This window comes from Pistacia vera, unplaced genomic scaffold (assembly GCF_008641045.1).
Source record: "Pistacia vera cultivar Batoury unplaced genomic scaffold, PisVer_v2 Contig182, whole genome shotgun sequence".
Lineage (NCBI taxonomy): Eukaryota > Viridiplantae > Streptophyta > Magnoliopsida > Sapindales > Anacardiaceae > Pistacia > Pistacia vera.
This window is the reverse complement of record NW_022195917.1, coordinates 896,437-902,219: the sequence shown is the minus strand read 5'-3', so window position 1 is coordinate 902,219 and position 5,783 is coordinate 896,437.

Below are 5,783 nucleotides of genomic sequence, written 5' to 3'. Positions count from 1 at the left end.
GATAATTTTGTGTGAATGTGGTAATTACGTTTTGGTAAAAGAAAAGAATGCATATATAATTATACAAATTTTGTAGCATATAAGTCGCATTCATTTAGTTCTGTGATGTGCATCATAGGGTGGGTGCACTAGAAATTAATCTCATATAGAGTGTGTACGTGTAATTACCTTGAGTTCAGAAGTATCTTTGAGGAAGATCTCCCCATATTGTGGGATGGAAATCAGCAGTATGACGAATAGTTTTTGGTGGTGAAGTTGGAACACCTCCTAACTTGAGAAGACGACATTTCTTCTTTGACCAAATCCCGAATGTTGTACTTGTGAGTTTCTTCTATTATGAGCAATACTCTTATATAGGACAGCAGTCCCAATGCGAGGAGGCTGTTTTTAAATTTAAAATCGTGAAAATTAATTAAAATTAGTTCTTCATGTTTCTAGCACTTCCACAGTAGGACGTGGCATCTCTCTCCAGAATGATTACAATTACCATCCAGAATACTGTTTTGGCTCTTACGTGAGCTATTACTAATAAGGTTATTCCCATGGAGAAGAAGCACCCCCAAATAATGCAGTTGCCGGATACATCTTCAAGCGGATCAGGTAGACAAATTCAAACTCAACTTAATTTTAATCCACAATCTTCAACTCTTTCAAAATGGCAATACAATGCACATGTTGCATGAGAGGAAATAGCAAGATTCATAGTTGCTACGGACTCTCCCATTTGTTTATTTGAAAATCCTTATTTTATTCACATGATTAAAACTGCATTTTGTCCAGTATATACCCCTGTTAGTAGAAGTACAAGTAGAAGAGATATACTAAAACTTTATAACAAAATAAATAATAACTTAAAAACGAATTTCAAAATTTTAGGAATATATCTATTACACTTACATCAGACATGTGGGCTTGTAGATTAAAAACCAATTTTTTAACTGTCATGGTACATTTCTTAGATCATAATTGGGGTTTACAACAAAAACTGATGGGTTTTAAACCATTATATGAAAAACATAGTGCTGAAACTATTTATTTTACAATTCTTGAAGTTTTACAAGAATATTTATTAACTGATAGAGTTGTAGCGCTAACGCTTGATAATGCAGCTGCTAACACCGCGACAATCTTTTTATTTGAAAAGAGATTGGATCCGCGTGGTGAAGGCAAAATTTTTCACCAGAGATGTGCTTGTCACATCATCAATTTGATAGTTAAAGTATGTTTAGATGCTATACATTCGAAAATGGAGAGGGTGCGCGCAGCTATCGGATTTATCGTTGGCGGTAGCAATAAAAGATGGCAGAAGTACGTCAAATATTGTAAGCAAGAGGACCCACCGATTCGACCTTTAAAGTTATGTACAGACATGTCTATCCATTGGAACTCCATTTACTTGATGTTGGAAAAAGCTTTGCCAACCGCAAAACAAATTACAGATTTCATCAACCAAAAGCACTATCCAGAGGAAGTTGTCAGCTATGATAATTGGGCAGTTTGTGAACTTTTTTATTCATTTCTTCAAATTTTTTATGATGCTATTAATACATTAAGTGGTATTTATTATCCAACTACTAATTTAGTGTTAAATATTTTACTTCAAATTGCTAAAACTTTTGCTCAATATAGATATAATAACATTTTAAGGGAAATTGTTTTAAAGATGGAAGAAAAACATAAGAGATATTGGTTAGATATTCCATTCTTATATGGATTAGGCCTTGTTCTAGATCCTAGGTTTAAATTACACGTAGTTAACTGTATAATTACTAACATAGGCCAGCATTTATAACATGATTATACGTCTTATTTGACTAACTTTAAACAAAAATTGGATAGCCTTTTTTCTTTATATGAGAACAGGTACAATGGAAGTGGAAGTGGAAGTGGAACGTTCAAGAGAGAGGATCCGGACCTTAATGCAGCCCTCCGTCAAGGATCGAGCAAGTAGACGTATGTGGAACGTGGCAGAAGTAACAGCTCCAGCTTGTACATACATGGACCAAATGAGCTGAATCACTACCTACAAGTGGACCTGTCCTTTATGATGATGAAGGAGCAACATGATATGGATATTCTTCAGTGATGGAACTAACATAAAAGTCAATTCTCTATTGTAGCCCAAATGGCACGTGACATTTTATCTATGCCGGTTTCTACAATTGCATTCGAGTCAACATTTTCAACGAATAGTTGGATTGTTGAAGACAGAAGATGTTCTTTAACAGATGAGATGATTGAAGTGATAACGTGTTTACGGGATTGGACTCATGCAGAAAGAAGACTACAACAGCACCCTAAAGATCCTAAACTACTCGAACTCTTTAGGAATACAGATTTGAATGATGTAAATATTGTTGCCGATGAAAATGAATAATTTAATAAAAAAATTATTTAATTATTTATTTGTGAAGCGTGAATGTGTGAAACGTGAATTTATGTTAAAAATTAAAATTAACTATTAATTTATTATTTTTTAAAATTAATTAAATTTTTAGAAACTAACTAATCTACCCCTAAAAAATACTAAAAACCCCCTATAAAATTTCATTTGCCCCTAAAATATAAAAAAAGATCAGGGGGGAAAAGAGATTATCTAAGCCTATAGGACTGGTCCTAGGCCCATATGACCAGTCCTAGGGACCGGTCCGGTCCTATTATTACTCATCCCAAGCCCATGAGCGACTGGTCCTTGACCAGCTTTATACGCATATATATTTTTTAATTTTTAACATTTTACTTTTAAGCTTAAATAAACCCTAGCCTTAATTTTCATAACGTAATCCTAAATTTTCATAATCATTGAGACCTTTTGTTTTATTTTAAATAATTGCTTGTTTGATGAAAATATAATACTAAAAATAGAGAAAACATAACGGAATGAATCTGAATCCAAAGAAGAGAAAAGAAGTTGAAATTAGGAAATTGGAGGAAAAAAGATGTAAAGAAAAAACCTAATAAAGTTTGATCTAGGGAAAAGGGTATAAAATAAAACACCTAATTAAGTTTAAAATAGGCTATTTTCCATATTAAATGGGCTTTAAAGAGTTTTTGTATTTTTATTATTATTATAAAAGAGGTGTACTTAGTCATCAGGCGTGAAAATCAATTTGATATGGACTTAAAATCACTTCCCATCATATTTTTAACCTAGTTAGATATAGGCCCAAATTGAGAGTTGAGGTCCATTTTGCTTGATTAACATGAGCAAGTGAAGCCAGGGCCCATACTAACCATGGCCTAAAGACAATCAAGATTTTGAATAAGTTCCTTTTTGCTATCGTTTTTCGTTGTAAGAACTGTTAAAAAAGCATAACTATAATTTTAAGGACATAGCATATATTCCGTTCACCTATAATAAATTTTAGCGACTAAGATTATTCATCTCTTTTTAATTGCTCATAATTACATGTTTAGATATACCCCTTCTTTTTTTAATTAATTTTCTTAAAATATTCAAATCCCATAGTCCTATGCTCAAAGTTCTATCTACCTAATATTTCTGAGTTGTTAGTATTCCAGTTCGAAATCAGAATAATTTTTTTTTTTTTTTTTTTTTAAAATTAATAGGTAGGTAACGCAAAACAAACGTTGTAATTATCGAAGTTAGAATGTGAAAGATCTGCAATATATGTAATATGAAATGGCCAAATTGCATTTAGTATTTAATCTCCGCATATATTGTGATTGATAATTTTGACTTTTTTTATTTTTAAAATTGTGTTGTATGTGTTTGTTATAGTATTGCAAAGTTTAGAAATAGACTTGTAGAAAGGTGCCAATATGTCTTCAAGGCATTTTAGACAACATATATTTATTTCAATGTTGGAAGAGTATAATTCAACAGAGACATATCATGGAGTACTACAAGTAATTTGTGGATATATATGAATCTACTCTTGAAGAGGCACAGGGTCCTTGAGCAATAAGAGAACTTGGTCTTTAAGCTTATATGCCTCTGTGAAGGCATCATAACCATCCTTGTATAAAATATGAGCTACACGCGAATAATTAAGAACTCGCTCCAGTAGAGACATTGATATAGCAGTTGGTTTTAGCATTTCCTCATTCACATCTATCCATGCATTGGCAACATGTTCCATAAGTGCTTCTACTGCCTCTTCTTCAGAAGCACCATGCCGCTTCATGTAGCATTCAACAGCTGAGGGAATATGTCCTCTCTTTTGCTCAAACTACACAACATATGCATATATGTTATAGATAAATTTTATTATTAGTTAGTTAAAAGATATAAATAATATACATGTACATACCTTATGAGACCCTATATCATCCATGAGTCTGCCAATAAGCCTTGCTGCATTTATAATCTTAGGATTAGTGGAAATCCAATCAAAATCTTCCTCAGTTGCAATATCATCCATGCCAAGGAACGCAACTGATGTGATCAATTCGACTGCAGATGTTTCTGCTGCAAGACTTATATATTCCTCAAATGTTGGAATGTACCCTTCATTCAACCATTTGGCTTCAGAAAAGTAGCCTTGAACAATTCTTTGCATCTAATCAGGAAACATATTTATATAAATAATTAAATATTCCATACGAACNCGTCAGAGCAACACGCACACGTCAGACCTGCCAAGTGATGTGGAGCCCACACGCGTCCTTTCTCCTGCCACAAGTCGCGCGATGTCAGCTTGGAAAAAGGGAAATGGGACATAAAGCCTGATTATACACTGACAATCACACCAAACCACGGATTTAGCAATGATTATACTTTTCAGTTCAGTATAAAATAGGGAAGACCCCTTCATTAAGGGGATTCGGGCAATTTACATAAAAAAGGAACAAAACAGAAATTTCTCTCTTGTAAAACTTTGCTTTGACTTTTTCGTCTGTTGTAAGTCAGCTCGCGACCGCGACCTGACACCCACTAATATCAATACAAATCAGTGGACGTAGGACTTGCTATTTTAGCATTCGAACCACTTAAAAATTCCCTCTACAGCTATTTTATTTTTCTTTTATTCTATTTTCACGTACATCAAACAGTCACTTGATATTATACACGTAAAAATTCGTTGGTGCAAGATCGAGCATCAACAAGGTCTAAGGGCCCTAGTGAACCGTTGGATCAAAATCCTAGGGCTGATACTGGAGTAATCTTATCAACTGTAAGTTAGCGGTTTCATTAATGTAAGATGCTATGATCATTTCGAGTTTAATTAAAAAAGAGTATAATGTTAACATCAATCCCATGATTAACAGTGGTTTATAATATTGTTTCATAATCTTTAAAGAAATTATTCCAGATATTATATTGAAGTACTTTAACTAATAAAATATCATTAATTACTTGTCATTTTACACTCTTTAATCCACATATTAAAAGAACTCAGGATATACTTAATAAATTATTAAACATGCTGTCAAATTTTTTTTAATAACTACTATATATATGCAATAAAATTTATACAAAGTAGAACTGGTTAATTCAATTTCATAACAAATTAAGATTTGTTTTGATAGATTTACCTGATCATCTTAAACACGATATTCTTGATAATCTTGACTAATCTTTTTTTAGCATTTCTTATCCACTTATATTGAAGAAAAATTTATTGGTGGATGTTGAAGGGAGCCATATGCACATCACGTTTATTTTTTACATTTTTATTTCATCATGAAATTTGTGTTAAACTTTTCTATTCCAGTAACTAATGATTGGTTTACAATAGGAAATTTATCATCAAAAAATTGGAAGCTGTCATCTAGAGATTGTAAGAGAGAGTTTATAAGATTGAGTTGTAAATGTAGTA